This window comes from Dreissena polymorpha, chromosome 5 (genome assembly GCF_020536995.1).
Source record: "Dreissena polymorpha isolate Duluth1 chromosome 5, UMN_Dpol_1.0, whole genome shotgun sequence".
Classification (NCBI taxonomy): Eukaryota; Metazoa; Mollusca; class Bivalvia; order Myida; family Dreissenidae; genus Dreissena; species Dreissena polymorpha.
Window position 1 is genome coordinate 1,609,092 of NC_068359.1, and position 18,935 is coordinate 1,628,026.

The window sequence follows — 18,935 nt, forward strand, 5'->3', positions numbered from 1 at the left end:
TCTCGAGGTTGTGTTTTACCCGGAGTGTGTGCTTTAGCACAGTAGCTCGAGGTCTATAAGCGAAAAAAGCAGATTGGAGGTCATAGTTTAAAGTATACAATGATCGGGGTCAGAATCGCATTTGATTATAATTAATTTACTGTTACAAACCAATCTATTTATCGATTGCAAATTATAAAGCTAGGTAGCTTGAGGAAAATTATATTATATTTTATTGTGTTTTCAATGTATTATATATTGTCTGGAGCCATACTTAAAACCCGAAGCTCGATCGACCAACACGTTACAAATTAACTTGAAACCTAGCCAAAAGATAGATGATTGTGGGAAAAGATGAATCGTTCATTTTGAAAGTACAGTTAAGGAAGAAAAACATTCACTGACAGATAAAGGTTTCCAAAAACTTAAAGATGTAGCTAAAACAAGGTTGACATAGAAAAAAATCACGTGTGTGAAGTTAGCCTATCAAGCCTTTTTAACCTATTTAGCCTATTTAGTACATAGGTTGAAACATACATCCTATTTTGCATATTTAGCCTATTTAGCCTATTTAACAGCATTTTAGCCTATTTAGCCTATTTAGCCTTTTTAGTTTATAGGTTGAAACATACATCCTATTTTGCCAATTTAGCCTATTTAGCCTATTTAACAGCATTTTCAGCCTATTTAGCCTATTTAGTATATAGGTGGAAACATACATCCTATTTAGCCTATTTAGCCTATTCAACAGCCTTTTCAGCCTGTTTAGCCTATTTAGCATATTTAGTACATAGATTGAAGCATACATCGTATTTTGAACATTAAGCCTATTTAGCCTATTTAACAGCATTTTCAGCCTATTTAGCCTATTTACTATATAGGTTGAAACATACATCCTATTTAGCCTATTTAGCCTATTTAACAGCCTTTTCAATCTATTTAGCCTATTAAGCCTATTTAGTACATAGGTTGAAACATACATCCTGTTTAGCCTATTTAGCCTATTTAACAGCATTTTCAGCCTATTTAGCCTATTAAGTACATAGTTAACAGCATTTTCAGCCTATTTACCATATTTAGCCTATTTAGTACATAGGTTGAAACATGCATCCTATTTAGCCTATTTGACAGCATTTTCAGCCTATTTAGCCTATTTAGCCCATTTAGTATATAGGTTAAAACATACATCCTATTTAGCCTATTTAGCCTATTTAACAGCCTTTTCAGCCTATTTAGCCTATTTCGCCTATTTAGTACATAGGTTGAAACATACATCCTATTTAGCCTATTTAACAGCATTTTCAGCCTATTTAGCCTATTAAGTACATAGTTAACAGCATTTTCAGCCTATTTAGCCTATTTAGCCTATTTAGTACATGCATCTTATTTAGCCGATTTAGCCTATTTAACATCCTATTTAGCATATTTAGTATATAGGTTGAAACACTCATCCTATTTAGCCTATTTAGCATATTTAACAGCCTTTTCAGCCTATTTAGAAAGTTTAGAACATAGGTTGAAACATACATCGTATTTAGCCTGTTTAGCCTATTTAACAGCCTTTTCAGCCTATTTAGCCATAGCTTGAAACATACATCGTATTTAGCCTATTTATCCTATTAAACAGCCTTTTCAGCCTATTTAGAAAGTTTAGTACAAATGTTGAAACATACGGTACATCCTAATTAGCCTATTTAGCCTATTTAACAGCATTTTCAGCCAATTTAGCCTATTTAACCTATTTAATACATAGGTTGAAACATACAACGAACAAGAAATATCCCCCTGAAGAGACCTAGTGCACGCTGACCAGCCGTCGACTGCCTGTCGGGCTGAACTAGTTTCGGTCGGGAGTTTTAATTAGGATCGGAGCCAAGTGCAACCTATTTAGCCTAGTATGCGCCATTTTTGCCTGTGAGTGGGTATGCCCCTTTAAGGGTCACTTTCGGACAAACAAGAGTTATCCCCCGGAAGCGACCTAGTGCACGCTAACCAGCCGTCGACTGCCTGTCGGGCTGATCTAGTTTCGGCCGGGACGTTTAATTAGGATCTGAGCCAGGTGCAACCTATTAAGCCTATTACGCGCCCTTTTTGCCTATGAGTGGGTATGCCCCTTTAAGGGCCCCTTTCGGACGAACAAGAGTTATCCCCCGGAAGAGACCTAGTGCACGCTGACCAGCCGTCGACTGCCTATCGGGCTAAACTAGTTTCGGCCAGGACTTTTAATTAGGATCGGCCCCGTGCATGCAGCCTTTTTAGCCTATTTCTCGTATGCGTCATTTCCCAGTGAGCGGGTATGCCCCTTTAAGGGCCCCATTCGGACGAACAAGAGTTATCCCCCGGAAGAGACCTAGTGCACGCTGACCAGCCGTCGACTGCCTGTCGGGCTGATCTAGTTTCGGTCGGGAGTTTTAATTAGGATCCGAGCCAGGTGCAACCTATTTAGCCCATTACGCGCCATTTTTGCCTATGAGTGGGTATGCCCCTTTAAGGGCCCCTTTCGGACGAACAAGAGTTATCCCCCGGAAGAGACCTAGTGCACGCTGACCAGCCGTCGACTGCCTATCGGGCTGAACTAGTTTCGGCCGGGAGTTTTAAATACGGTCGGCCCCGTGCATGCAGCCTATTTAGCCTATTTCTCGTATGCGTCATTTTCCAGTGAGCGGGAATGCCCCTTTAAGGGCCCCTTTCGGACGAACAAGAGTTATTCCCCGGAAGAGACCTAGTGCACGCTGACCAGCCGTCGACTGCTTGTCGGGCTGAACTAGTTTCTGCCGGGAGTTTTAATAAGGATCTGAGCCAGGTGCAACCTATTTAGCCTATTACGCGCTATTTTTGCCTGTGAGTGGGTATGTCACTTTAAGGGCCCTTTTCGGACGAACAAGAGTTATCCCCCGGAAGAGACCTAGTGCACGCTGACCAGCCGTCGACTGCCTATCGGGCTGAACTAGTTTCGGCCGGGAGTTTTAATTACGGACGGCCCCGTGCATGCAGCCTATTTAGCCTATTTCTCGTATGCGTCATTTTCCAGTGAGCGGGTACGCCCCTTTAAGGGCCCCTTTCGGACGAACAAGAGACCTAGTGCACGCTGACCAGCTGTCGACTGCCTGTCGGGCTGACCTAGTTTCGGCCGTGAGTTTGAATTAGGATCGGAGCCAGGTGCAAACTACTTAGCCTATTGCGCGCCATTTTTGCCTGTGAGTGGGTATGCCCTTTTAAGGGCCCCTTTCGGACGAACAAGAGTTATCCCCCGGAAGAGACCTAGTGCACACTGACCAGCCGTCGACTGCCTATCGGGCTGAACTAGTTTTGGCCGGGAGTTTTAATTACGGTCGGCCCCGTGCATGCAGCCTATTTAGCATATTTCTCGAATGCTTTATTTCCCAGTGAGCGGGTATGCCCCTTTAAGGGCCCATTTCGGACGAACAAGAGTTATCCCCCGGAAGAGACCTAGTGCACGCTGACCAGCCGTCGACTGCCTATCGGGCTGAATTAGTTTCGGCCGGGAGTTTTAATTACGGTCGGCCCCGTGCATGCAGCCTATTTAGCCTATGTTTCGTATGCGTCAATTCCCAGTAAGCGGGTATGCCCCTTTAAGGGCCCCTTTCGGACGAACAAGAGTTATCCCCCGGAAGAGACCTAGTGCACGCTGACCAGCCGTCGACTGCCTATCGGGCTGACCTAGTTTCGGCCGGGAGTTTTAATTAGGATCCGAGCCAGGTGCAACCTATTTAGCCTATTACGCGCCATTTTTGCCTGTGAGTGGGTATGCCCCTTTAAGGGCCCCTTTCGGACGAACAAGAGTTATCCCCCGGGAGAGACCTAGTGCACGCTGACCAGCCGTCGACTGCCTGTCGGGCTGACCTAGTTTCGGCCGGGAGTTTTAATTAGGATCGGAGCCAGGTGCAACCTATTTAGCGTAATACGCGCCATTTTTGCCTGTGAGTGGGTATGCCCTTTTAAGGGCCCCTTTCGGACGAACAAGAGTTATCCCCCGGAAGACACCTAGTGCACGCTGACCAGCCGTCGACTGCCAATCAGGATGAACTAGTTTCGGCCGGGAGTTTTAATTACGGTCGGCCCCGTGCATGCAGCCTATTTAGCCTATTTCTCGTATGCGTCATTTCCCAGTAAGCGGGTATGCCCCTTTAAGGGCCTCTTTCGGACGAACAAGAGTTATCCCCCGGAAGAGACCTAGTGCACGCTGACCAACCGTCGACTGCCTGTCAGGCTGACCTTGTTTCGGCCAGGACTTTTAATGAGGATCGGAGCCGGGTGCAACCTATTTAGCGTATTACGCGACTTTTCGGACGAACAAGGGTTATCCCCCGGAAAAGACCTACTGCACGCTGACCAGCCGTCGACTGCCTATCGGGCTGAACTAGTTTCGGCCGGGACTTTTAATTAGGATCGGCCCCGTGCATGTAGCCTTCATCTCGTATGCGTCATTTCCCAGTGAGTGGGTATGCCCCTTTAAGGGCCCCTTTCGGTCAAACAAGAGTTATCCCCCGGAAGAGACCTAGTGCAATCTGACCAGCCGTCGACTGCCTGTCGGACTGACCTACTTTCGGCCGGGACTTTTAATTAGGATTGGAGCCAGGTGTAAACTATTTAGCCTATTACGCGACATTTTGCCTGTGAGTGGGTATGCCCCTTTAAGGGCCCATTTCGGACGAACAAGAGTTATCCCCCGGAAGAGACCTAGTGCACGCTGACCAGCCGTCGACTGCCCATCGGGCTGAACTAGTTTCGGCCGGGACTTTTAATTAGGATCGGCCCCGTGCATGCAGCCTATTTAGCCTTCATCTCGTATGCGTCATTTCCCAGTCAGCGGGTATGCCCCTTTAAGGGCCCCTTTCGGACGAACAAGAGTTATCTCCCGGAAGAGACCTAGTGCACGCTGAACTCCCGTTGGCTGCCTGTCGGGCTGATCTAGTTTCGGCCCTGGGTATATACCCACTTGCCAAGTAATTAGAGCATAATACATACGCTAAACTGGCCGCAGGTGACGCCTTATTTAAACCCCGGGCCGAAACTAGATCAGCTCGACAGAATACCAACGGGAGTTCAGTGTGCACTGGTTAATAAATCTTATTTGAACGAAAGGGGCCCTTAAAAATGCATACACGCTCGCCATGTAAATAGAGCATAATACATACGCTTAATAGGCTGGAGATGGCGCCGACCGTAATTAAAACCCCGGGCCGAAACTAGATCAGCCCGACAGAAAGCCGACAGGAGTTCAGCGTGCAATAGGTCGCTTCCGGGGAATAACTCTTTTTTTTTCCGAAAGGGGCCCTTAAAATGCATACACACTCGCCATGTAAATAGTGCATAATACATAGGCTGTAGGTGACGCCGACCGTAATTAAAACCCCGGGCCGATGCGAGATCAGTCCGACAGGTAGCCGACGGGAATTCAACGTGCACTATGTCGCTTCCGGGGGAAAACTTCTGTTTGTCCGAAAGGGGCCCTTAAAGGTGCATACCCACTCGCCATGTAAATAATGCATAATACGCAAAATAGGCTGTAGGTGACACCGACCCTATTTAAAATCAAGGGCCGAAACTAGATCAGCCCGACATGCAGCCGACGGGAGTTAAGCTTGCACTAGGTCGCTTGCGGATGATAACTCTTATTTGTCCGAATGCGACCCATAAAGGTCCATACCCACTCGCCATGTAAATAGTTAATAATGCGCTATTTTGGCTTAAGGTGACTTCGACCCTAATTAAAACACAGGGCCGAAACTAGATCAGCCCGACAGGCAGCTAACGGGAGTTCAGTGTGCACAAGGTCGCTTCCGGGGGATAACTCCTGTTTGTCCGAAAGGGGCCCAAAAATGTTCATACCCACTCGCCATGTAAATAGAGCATAATACGCTTAATAGGCTGGAGGTGACGCCGACCCTAATTAAAACCCCGGGCCAAAACTAGATCAGCCCGACAGGCAGCCATCGAGAGTAAAGCTTGCACTAGGTCGCTTCCGGGGGATAACAGCCGAAACTAGATCAGACCGACTTTCAGCCGTCGGGAGTTCAGCATGCACTAGGTCGGATCCGGGGTATAACTCTTGTTTGTCCGTAAGCTGCCGTTATAGGTGCATATTCACTCACAATGTAAATAGCTCATTATACACATAATAGGCTGTATGTGACGCCGACCCTAATTAAAACCTCGCGCCGCAACTATTGTATCCCGATAGGCAGCCGACGTGAGTTCAGCGTGCACTAGTTCGCTTCCGTGGGAAAACTCTTGTTTGTCCGCAAGGGGCCCTTAAATGAACATGCCCACTCTTAATATAAATAGCGCATAATACGCTAATAGTCTATATGTGACACCGACCCTTATTAAAACCCCGGGCCGAAATTAGATCAGTCCGAAAGGCAGCCGACGGGAGGTCAGCTTTAACAAGGTCGCTTCCGTTGTATTACTCTTGGTTGTCTTACAGGGGCTCTTAAAGGTGCATACAAACTCGTTGTGGAAATGGCTTGTCAATAGCCTGCTAAACAGGCTGTATATTTTATCCTATTTAAATTTTGCTAGAAATGCAAAATAGGTTGAGCATTTAGTATGATGCTATTTAGCCTGAAAAGGCTTACTCTTATATATGTTTCAACCTATTGAATTAACTTTCGAAAAAGGCGTATTAAGACGAATAGGCATCTTATAAGGCTAAATAATTATGTTTCAACCTATTTAATTAACTCGCTAGGTAGACTGAATAGGCTGCTCAATAGGCTTAAAGTGAATAATAGGATGTTTGTCTCCACCTATTTTATATGAGTTCTTTAAAGCTAAATAGACTGAATAGGTTTTCTAAATAGCCTAAATATGAGGGTTGTTTCAACCTATTTCATATAATTGTTAAATAGACTAAATTAGCAGGAAAGGCTGCTTAATAGGCTTAAGAGGCTAAAAAGGATGTATGTTTAAATACATGTTCTTAACTTGCAATATTGGCTATATAGGCGGAACATACTGCTAAATATGCTAATAAGAACGTATTTTTCAGCATATGTACCAAACTTGCTAAATAGGCTAAATAGGCTGAAAAGGCTGCTTAATATGCTAAATATGCTTCGTATGATGTTTTTTTCCAACCTGTGTACTGAACCAGTTAAATAGGCTAAATAGGCTGAAAACGCCTCTTAATTGGCTATATAGACTAAATAGGATGCATGTTTCAACCTATGTACTAGACTTGTTAAATAGGCAAATAGGCTGAAAATGGTGTTTCATAGGCTAAAAAGGCTAAATAGGATTCATGTTTCAACCTATGTACTAAACTTGTTAAATCGGCTAAATAGGCTGAATATTGTGCCAAATAAGCTAAATAGGCTCATTATGATGCATGTGTCGAGCTTGTACTTTACTTGCTAAATAGGCTAAATATGCTAAAAAGGGCACTAAATAGGCTAAATAGGATGCATGTTCCAATCAACCGGTATGTACTTAACTTGTTAAATAGGCTAAATAGGCTGAAAAGTATGCCAAATAGGCTCAATATGGTGCATGTGTCAACCTTTTTTTGCAACTTACTTGCTAAATAGGCTATATAGGGTGAAAAGGGTACTAAATAGGCTAAATAGGATGCCTGTGTCAAGCTATGTACTAGTTTTGTAAAAAAAAGGCTAAATAGGCAGAAAATGGTGGTAAATAGGCTAAACGGGCTAAATATGATGCATGTTTTAAACCTATGTAATAGACTTGTAAAAGGGCTAAATAGGAAGAAAAGGCTGCTAAATATGCTAAAAAGCATAAATAGGATGCATATGTAAATCTATGTTCTAAACTTTTTAAATAGGCTAAATAGGCTGAAAAGGGTGCTAAATACGCTAGATAGGCTAAATAGGATGCATGTGTCAACCTATGTACTAAACTTGTTAAATATGCTAAATAGGCAGAAAAGGGTGCTAAATAGGCTAAATAGGATGCATTTGTCATCCTATGTACTTCACTTGTTAAATAGGCAAAATAGGCTGAAAAGGGTGTTAAATAGGCTATGTAGGCTTAATAGGATGCATGGTTCAACCCATTTTCTAAACTTGCTAAATATGCTAAATAGGCTGGAGAGGATGTTAAATAGGACAAATAGGCTAAATATGATACATGTGTCAACCTATTTACTTAATTTGTTAAATAGGCTATATATGCTGAAAAAGGTGCTTAATAAACTAAATATGCTAAATAGAATGTATGATTTAACCTATGTACTAAACTTGCTAAATAGGCTTAATTTGCTAAATGGTGCTAAATAGGCTAAATATGCTAAATAGGATGCATGTGTCAACCTATTTACTCAACTAGGGTACTAATTGGGCTAAATAGGATGCATGTGTCACCCTAAGTACATGTACTAAAAGTGTTAACTAGACTAAATAGCCTGAAAAGGGTCCTAAATAAGCTTAAAAGATTGCATGTTTCAACCCATGTACTAAACTTGCTAAATATGCTGAAGAGGGTGCTAAATAGGCTAAATTGGATTCATGTGTCAACCTTTGTACTTAACTTGTTTAATAGGCTAAATAGGCTGAACAGGGTGCTAAATAGGCTAAATAGGCTTAATATGATGTATGTAATAACATATGTACTAACCTTGCTAAATAGGCTAAATAGGGTGCATGTGTCAACGTATGTACTTAACTTGTTAATTAGTCCAAATAGGCTGAAAAGGGTGGTAAATAGGCTAAATAGGATGAAAGTTTTAACCTATGAACTAAACTTGATAAATAGGCAAAATAGGCTTACTTCACACACGTTTCAGCCCGATAGGCAGTCGACGGCTGGTCAGCGTGCACTAGGTCGCTTTCGGGGGATAACTCTTGTTCGTCCGAAAGGGACCTAAATAGGCTGCACCTCACTCTGATCCTAATTAAAAGTCCCGGCCGAAACTAGTTCAGCCCGATAGGCAGTCGACGGCTGGTCAGCCAACACTAGGTCGCTTCCGGGGGATAACTCTTGTTCGTCCGAAAGGGGCCCTTAAAGGGGCATGCCCCCAGTCACAGGCAAAATGTCGCGTAATACGCTAAATAGGCTGCACCTGACTCCGATCCTAATGAAAAGTCCCGGCCGAAACTAGTTCAGCCCGATAGGCAGTCGACGGCTGGTCAGCGTGCACTATGTCGCTTCCGGGGGATAACTCTTGTTCGTCCGAAAGGGGCCCTTAAAGAAGCATGCCCACTCACAGGCAAAATGTCGCGCAATACGCTAAATAGGCTGCACTTGACTCCGATCCTAATTAAAAGTCCAGGCCGAAACTAGTTCAGCCCGATAGGCATTCGACGGCTGGTCAGCGTGCACTAGGTCGCTTCCGGGGGATAACTCTTGTTCGTCCGAAAGGGACCTAAATAGGCTGCAGCTGACTCCGATCCTAATTAAAAGTCCCGGCCGAAACTAGTTCAGCCCGATAGGCATTCGGCGGCTGGTCAGCGTGCACTAGGTCGCTTCCGGGGGATAACTCTTGTTCGTCCGAAAGGGACCTTAAAGGGGCATTCCCACTCACAGGCAAAATGTCGCGTAATACGCTCAATAGGCTGCACCTGACTCCGATTCTAATTAAAAGTCCCGGCCGAAACTAGTTCAGCCCGATAGGCAGTCGACGGCTGGTCAGCGTGCACTATGTCGCTTCCGGGGGATAACTCTTGTTCGTCCGAAAGGTGCCCTTAAAGGGGCATGCCCACTCACAGGCAAAATGTCGCGCAATACGCTAAATAGGCTTCACCTGACTCCGATCCTAATTAAAAGTCCAGGCCGAAACTAGTTCAGCCCGATATGCAGTCGACGGCTGGTCAGCGTGCACTAGGTCGCTTCCGGGGGATAACTCTTGTTCGTCCGAAAGGGGCCTTAAAGGGGCATGCCCACTCAAAGGCAAAATGTCGCGTGATACGCTCAATAGGCAGCACCTGACTCCGATCCTAATTAAAAGTCCCGGTCGAAACTAGTTCAGCCCGATATGCAGTCGACGGTTGGTCAGCGTTCACTAGGTCGCTTCCGGGGGATACCTCTTGTTCGTCCGAAAGGGGCCCTTGAAAGGGCGTGCCCACTCAGAGGCAAAATGTCGCGTAATACGCTAAATAGGCTGCACCTGACTCTGATCCTAATTAAAAGTCCTGGCCGAAACTAGTTCAGCCCGATAGGCAGTCGACGGCTGGTCAGCGTGCACTAGGTCGCTTCCGGGGGATAACTCTTGTTCGTCCGAAAGGGGTCCTTAAATGGGCATGCCCACTCACAGGCAAAATGTTGCGTAATACGCTTAATAGGCTGCACCTGACTCCGATCCTTATTAAAGTCCCGGCCGAAACTAGTTCAGCCCGATAGGCAGTCGACGGCTGGTCAGCGTGCACTAGGTCGCTTCCGGGGGATAACTCTTGTTCGTCCGAAAGGGGCCCTTAAAGGGGCATGCCCATTTACTGGGAAATGACTGATACGAGAAATAGCTAAATAGGCTGCATGCACGGGGCCGACCCTAATTAAAAGTCCCGGCCGAAACTAGTTCAGCCCTATATGCCGTCGACGGCTGGTCAGCGTGCAATACGTCGCTTCCAGGGGATAAATAGGCTAAATAGGATGTGTATGTCTACGTATGTACTAAACTTGCTGAATAGGCTAAACAGGCTGTTAAATCGGCTAAATAGGCTAAATAGGATGTATGTTTTGACCTTTGTACTAAAATTTCTAAATAGGCTAAAATGGCTGAAGAGGTTGTTAAATAGGCTAAATAGGCTATATAGGCTAAATAGGATGTATATTTCAGCCTATGTACTAAATAGGCTAAATAGGTTAAATAGGCTAACTTCACACACGTAACATTTTGTGCATTAACTCCTCTTTAACTGCGTGCCGGGTTACACTCAAATGTTTACAGCTGAATGACATGAATGTGAAGATAGTCCTTCAGGAATGACTTTGGCTGCATCCAAAGTTGGCTTAAGTATGGACCTTAGTAATTGTGTCTATTATTATTATTATATTTAATTAGTTTATTAAAATATTTTTAGAGGTAAGTTCTCTTTAGATGACTAGTGGATTTGTCTTATTGTGCCGTCGGGGGCATCGGTGTCTTTCACGCATCTGATTAACAAAAACACGCTCACATTGTAGTTAATTCTGCACACTATATCAACACCATGTATTGTATCGCTTATTTTACAACATAATATGTTTATGTTGCTGAGGTAAAACTTCATTTTAACATGTACATGTAATGTATCCCAATAAGTCTGGCTGACCAGCGTTTGTGGCATTGCCAGATAAAGCATTAACATGTTAAATTAAAGGAACATGTTAAATTATTTTGGTATTTGACAAATATCGTTAAATGCATGTTCTATACATTAAAAAAAATTCCTATATTAAGAAATTAAATTGAATAATTGCTTTGCTTCTTCCGAGATTAAAACCCGGGACAGCAAAATCTATCGCGCTACAATAAGCCATTCAGGATTTTTAAAGCTTTATTAAAAGTGCGTTTATTTATTTTTCAAATTTTTGATAACAAGTGTAGCTTTAAAAAAAAGTTAACACTTATTTTGAAATTGACGTTTTGCAAGAATGTGAACAATTCCCTAGTATAAATGTACAACTCAATAAAGTGTATTATATACATTTTATGTATAATTTCAAATATCAAAACATCATAAACAATAAAACATCATAACCATACTACCAAGACTTAAATCATCTTTATATTATTGTATCAACAAACAAAGTGAAAATACCACAACATATATTAACCTTACATCAATTTTATGAAACTTACTACTTGCCAGTTGCAAAGTCCTTTGTGTTCGACACTAACGTGAGTCCGGTAGTGCCCAAGGCTTTGAGTGATCTGGCAGGTATGATATGAAAGCAATTCAATTGATTGTAGATCTTCTTCATATCGCCTGACACTACACTCATCCAAAGAGAGTTGTAGAGCAATTATATCTAATTGATATATTACAATTTACTGGTATTCACTCGGTAGGGTAATCTGATTGTAAAGGCTATTGAAGCATGGGTACTGAATAATTTTAAAATGTCATAATTGGACCAAATAGCATTTTTTAGGGACATAGTATTTCCATTATAATTATTGAAGTGTTTTATCAATTCAAATGATTAAATTGGCAATGTCAATTTTGTGTAGTATTAGTTTAGTCAAGAGAAATATTATTTATAGATCTGTAATTCAGCTTTTAAAAATTCCTTTCACATTCCAACAGGTCTAAGTTAAATTAATATTCTCTATGGACATTTCTGTTTTGCAAATTTTTTTTACACTTATTGAGTTGGTGACAAGTGATAAATTATGTTATGCGACTAATTTTCTTAAGTTTATAATCATACTTTACATAATTATATATAAACCATTAACTGCTACTGACATTAAATGATTGCGTTAATAATGATTTATCCATGTTATTGTTTTATGTTGTTAAACTTTTAAATCTAATTGTTTGCGGCCTCTTAACAATGTACACCAATCAAGGACATACATAACAAGTACATTTGTTAAATTGATATCCCCACGAAATAAAGTTTGTTTATGGATGGGTGCTAATCAAGTGATAAACAGTATTGAGAAGGGGTATAGTGTGAGGGTGTGTTCATTTATTAGATGATCTTTCAAAAATAAGAAAAAATGAAAAAAAAAACATTTATTTATTATTATTTTTTTTTTGGGGGGGGGGAGATTCTGGGGTGGGGCGCGGGGATGGTTTGGGTGCAGTGTATCGTGGTATGTCAGGTAAGTGTTGTTTTGTCAAAGTATGAATTTAATCTGATCATAAATAAAGAAGTCATGGCAATTTTAGCAAAATTTAATAATTTGACATTAAGAGTCAAGGTCATTTCAAATTCAACTTGCCAGATAAACTACCTTCATATTAGTATGAAAGTATTTGAAATTTAAAAGCAATAGCCTTGATACTTAAAAAGTAAAGTTGATCTAAACACAAAATTTAACCAAATATTCAACGTTACTAAGTCAAAAAGGGCCATGATGCCGTCAAAATACCAACCAGAGTTATGCAACTTGGTCTGTACAGTCTCCTTATGATATTTAGCGAGTGTTCCAAGTCTGAAAGCAATAGCTATGATACTCCAGGAGTAAAGTGGACCAAAACACAAAACTTAACGATTTTTTTTATTTTCTAAGTATAAAGGGGCCATAATTCTGTCAAAATCCCAGTCAGAAATACATAACTTTGCCTGCAAAGTCCCCTTATGATAGTTAGTAAGTGTTGCAAGTATGAAAGCTATAGCTTTGATACTTTAGGAATTAAGTAGACCTTAACACAAAACTTAACCTTATTTTCAATTTTCTAAGTATAAAAAGGGCACATAATTCTGCCAAAATGCCAGCCAATGATATCTTACTTTGCCTGCCCAGCCCCTCATCATAGTCCATAGTGGACCTAAGCACACATTTTAACCGGACGCCGACGCCAACGCAAAGGGGATGACAATAACTCATTATTTTAATTAAAAAATAGATGAGCAAAAACGGAGGGTTATGTTTCTTTTTCAATGCATTTCTCATTATTGATATCTATACACCCATGAAGTTTCATGTTGGAATCTTGTATGGTTTGTTAGATATAGCCCTGAAATAATACATCATATAAAAATACAATAACTCTTATTTGACAAAGTGTAGGGTAATAATTCTTGTGCACGACACTTCTCCTCACTGATATCTATACACAATTGAAGTATCATGTTGGAATCTTATTGAGTTTCTGAGACTGAGCCCTGAAAATTTAGTGACAGACTGACGCACTGACAGATTGAGGCACAACGCCAATTTAATATGCCTCCACATTTGGCGTTGATAATAGCTGAGTAATGACAAAAGAGAGCTGATTGTTTCCATTAACACTATGTTTTAATAAGGTGAAGTACGAAGGTTTAAACACATTTCGAAATGGTAGACGAAAATAAGAATGTAAACCGCAGAAGAAAAAAAAAGTTTCTCAATTAGCATAGAGACATTTCTCTTACTGGTTATTACAGCAATAAAAACATTGTAATTTTCCAAAAATATTCATACTTTATTACTACCTTTAAACCCAAATTAAGAGTGTGCTTTTTTGTATAACCATAAATTGTGGAATTGCAGGAGATGGGTTGGTTCATGTTATTATGTGTGACTGATTTTTTTAATCGGGTTTTTTATTCTTAAAGTTATAACATTTCATATTAAATATGTTTTTTATGAATAAGTAAAGACAGGGCATTATTGTCAGATATTTTTTCTGAAAAAAGTCACTTTTAGTTGATTTCTTCTATTTGTTATTTGTAAAAACATTAATATAACATGCTGTAAATGTACTTTTACTGCTGTAATAATTCCTTTAGTATAATATATAGTGTACAACCTGTTAGTGTAGCTGTATTTACAAATCAAGACTACCAGATCAGAGACATGTATAGAAATACATAAACAGGAGCTTGTCAAAGTATTGATAAAACCCCTCAATGTTGCAAGTCAAAACTAGAGCTTTGTCACAGACGTGACGTATACCCCCACATGCTGCAGTGACACAGAATATTTTGCATGCTGTCTTCACAAAACAAGAGAAGCTAATTTATGGCGATTTTTAAGAATTATTATGCCATTATCATTTATGGCCATTTTGACCCTTGAACTCTTGAATGCTTTCGCATGACACACCGTCCAATGACTGTGAACAAAATTAATGTACAGAGCCATTCTAAAATCTCACAATAAATCACATGGTAATGGCCTGGACAAGATCATGTATGGCCATTTTTGACCTTTGAACTGAAAGTGTGACCTTGACCTTGGAGATATCGACGTAATTCTTTCGATTTGACACACCATCCAATGATTGAAAACAAATGTACCAAGTAATTCTATAATCTCACAATGAATGACATAGTTATGGCCCTGAAAATATCATTTATGGCCATTTTTTACCTTTGAACTCAAAGTGAGACCTTGACGTTGCAGATATCGACGTAATGTTTTGCATGACACACCGTCCAATGAGGGTAAACACTTGTGCCAAATGATTTAAAAATCTCTCAATGAACGACATAGTTATGGCCCGAACAAGCTCATATATGGCCTTTTTTATCACCACGCTTTTTGAAAAAAAGGTGGGGATATTGTGGTTATCTCCGCCGTCCGTCCGTCTGTCTGTCCGTCCGTCCTGGCCACTATCTCCTTCCTACACTAAAAGCACTAGAACCTTGAAACTTACACACATGGTAGCTATGAGCATATGTGCGACCCTGCACTATTTGGAATTTTGATCTGACCCCTGGGTCAAAAGTTATAGCGGTTGGGGTGGGGCCGCGTCAGAAATTATCACTCATTTTTTTAGGTTATTTTACATTTACTTCTTTATTTCTACACCGATTCACTTCAAATTGATACTGGACCTCTCTTATGACAATACGGTCAATGTCAACCATGCATGGCCCCATTCCCAACCCTGGGGCGCCCCGCCCACATAGGCCACACCCACCAAAAATTTCCATTTACTATAATTTTTTCATTTCTACACGGATTCACTTCAAATTGATACTGAACTTTTGTTATGACATTAGGGTCAATCTCAACTATGCATGGTCCCCAATCCCAACCCTGGGGCGCCCGCCCACATAGGCCACACCCACCAAAAAATTCCTATTTACTATAATTTTTTCATTTCTACACGGATTCACTTCAAATTGATACTGAACTTCTCTTATGACATTAGGGTCAATCTCAACTATGCATTGCCCCATAACCAACCCTGGGGCCCCGCCCACATAGACCACACCCACCCAAAATTGCCTTTACTATAATTTCTTCATTTCTACACCGATTCACTTCAAATTGATATTGAACTTCTCTTATGACAATACAGTCAATCTCAACTATGCATGGCCCCATTACCAACCCTGGGGCGCCCCGCCCACATAGAACACACCCACCCAAAATTGCCTTTTACTATAATTTCTTCATTTCTACACCGATTCACTTCAAATTGATACTGAACCTCTCTTATGACAATACGGTCAATCTCAACTATGCATGGCCCCATTACCAACCCCGGGGCCCCGCCCACATAGACCACACCCACCCAAAATTGCCTTTTACTATAATTTCTTCATTTCTACACCGATTCACTTCAAATTGATACTGAACTTCTCTTATGACAATATGGTCAATCTCAACTATGCATGGCACAATTACCAACCCTGGGGCGCCCTGCCCACATTTGTCACACCCACCCAAAATTGCCTTTTACTATAACTTCTTCATTTCTACACCAATTCACTTCTAATTGATGATGAACTTCTCTTATGACAATACGGTCAATCTCAGCTATGCATGGCCCCATTACCAACCCTGGGGCACACCTAGGTCAAACATTCGGCGTGGGGATACGCGTCGGCCTCTGCCGCGCCATTTCTAGTTTACCTTTGAACTCAAAGTGTGACCTTGACCTTGGAGATATCGACGTAATTCTTTCACATGACACACCACCCAATGATGGTGAACAAATGTGCCAAATGATTTTACAGTCTCACAATAAATAACAAAGTTATGGCCCGGACAAGCTCATTTATGGGCATTTTGACTTTTGAACTCCGAGTGTGACCTTGACCTTGGAAATATCGACGTTCTTCTTTCGCATTATACACTGTCCCATGATGGGGAACAAATGAACCAAGTAATTTAAAAAAATAACGATAAATTACATAGTTATGGCCGGACAAACTTTTGGTTTAAAATGCACTAAGTGACTCCATGACCTAGTTTTTGACCGGCATGACCCATATTCAAACTTAACGTAGACATCATCTAGATACAATTTTTGACCAAGTTTGGTGAAGATCGGATGTCCTTTTTGGGACAGACAGACCGACAGACCGACAGACAGACCAACCGACAAAGTGACTCCCATAAAGCCCCCATTACCAAAGGTATTGCGGGTATAATAACATAAACATTATCAAACTAAATTGCAACAAACCAAGAATTAAACTTTCTGGCCATGTGGTTTCACAGAAAATTAAGTTATTTTGCGATACAAATTTAGTTTGAACATGTACAATAGACGACCTCCACGGTATTGCAAGTGTTGTCCCCAGGGTTATGAGTTATTGAAACACAGTAGATAGCCACTTAACCATGTTACATACACCCCAAGTAGCGACTGAAATCCATTTTTTTATTTTCTTAAACATGGTGATGTTGTACATGTAACAATACAAAAACACTTAAAGGAAATAATTTATGAAAATTGTCCTACAAATGTGGTTTTACTGCGCCAAATGCGGAAATGATAAGTTTTTTAATGTATCTTTATTGCGCATTTAACCAGGCACATTTTACTGAACTGAACATCTGGGATTTTCTTGAATAACCGTCACAACACAGAGCTCTCTTTCCTATTGTTGTGAAGCAAATGTGAGACGCTCAATTAATTAGGAAAAAGCATACATATTTTAACATTGTGATAACAGTTAGTCTAAAACTCCGCAAAATTTTACAAACAATAGTCGCATACTTGTAGAAATTGTAAAATAATGTTTGTGTGCATATAGGTAAAGTAAAATATTAACATATTTTCTATGGCTGTACACTTTTGCTTCCAAAAAATAACACCATACATCATATGATCAACCAAATTCTGACAGGTTAACTGTATTGTCGATGATCCATAGTAAATACATTTGACAAACATTAAAGTGTGTGTATATATGTTGTTTGTTGTATGGTTAAACACATTACATTGAATTTATTTCTCTTGTGAGAAATGTAAGCCAGATATGTTTTCCAAGTTTAAACTCTATGTCAATAACAATTGTTCCATGGCACATACCCGCAGGATTCCCTACAAATCATAAATAATTACAATGTCTGACCAGACACTGTTCCCCAAAGACACATGTTTGGACACAGTCAAATTAAATGTAATAAAAATTATATTAAAAAATCCACTTAATATACTTAATACTTGTGCAAAATACTACAAAGTGTCATAATTTTATGAAGCACAAATATATTTCTCAACACATAAAATATTACAGAAATAATTTTGCAAAGATTGATTGCAAAAATGCCTCCCTTTGTGATCACTTTTCATGATCTTTCTTAGGCTGTTGAGTGAAATTTGCCAAGCATTTAAAGAAAAGTTAAGTTTTAAAGTATTGTTTCCATTATTATATTTTCTAAAAAAGAAACTTGAAATGTGTCAGAGATACTGATGCCTTAATGGAAAAAAGGGGCATAACTCAGCAGTAATTGGTGGCTGTCAAAAGTCCATTCTTTAAGATTATGTACACATTTAGGTCATTAAACTGTGAACGTTTGGGAAAAATTCACACAGTATTTATTTGGGAGATGATACGCAACCTTTTAAAATAGATATTCTTTGATGGAAAAGACAAAGTCTATAAATCAAAAAACTTTCTTGCAAAACTCCACACATGAAATTTTATTTCTTGCGTTCACAATGCACACTTAAGTAATCAAAGACTTTCGTCATTCTCTTGCGGTCTGGTAGGTTTTAAAAGAGACTGCTGTCTGATCAAACTGTTTGTTAAAGAGGTCCCCGCAGTATTATGTCCTCCTATTCAGGACTGAAGCACTCTCTCTTAGGCGGTTCCCATAATCATCTGCTATGGCCTTGGGCTAATAGTGTTCGTGAAGGTCTTGAAGGCTGTAGGCCATCTTACTGCTGCCCGTGGTAATCGTTTTGTCAATGTTGTTACACTGCTCATTATTCCACTTCTCTTTGGCCTATTTCATCTGATAAAGCAAGGCGGAAATGCAGCACTTGCCACAAAATCTGGTAGGAGAAGAAAAGACCTCTGGGATTGTTCCAGTCTCTGGTCAAACAAGGGTAACCTTAAGATATGCCAGAATTATCCAGCATCGGCCTCATCATCCATTCCATCATGGTCATACTAGACATCATCCTCAAGCAATTAAAAGCAAAACAAAC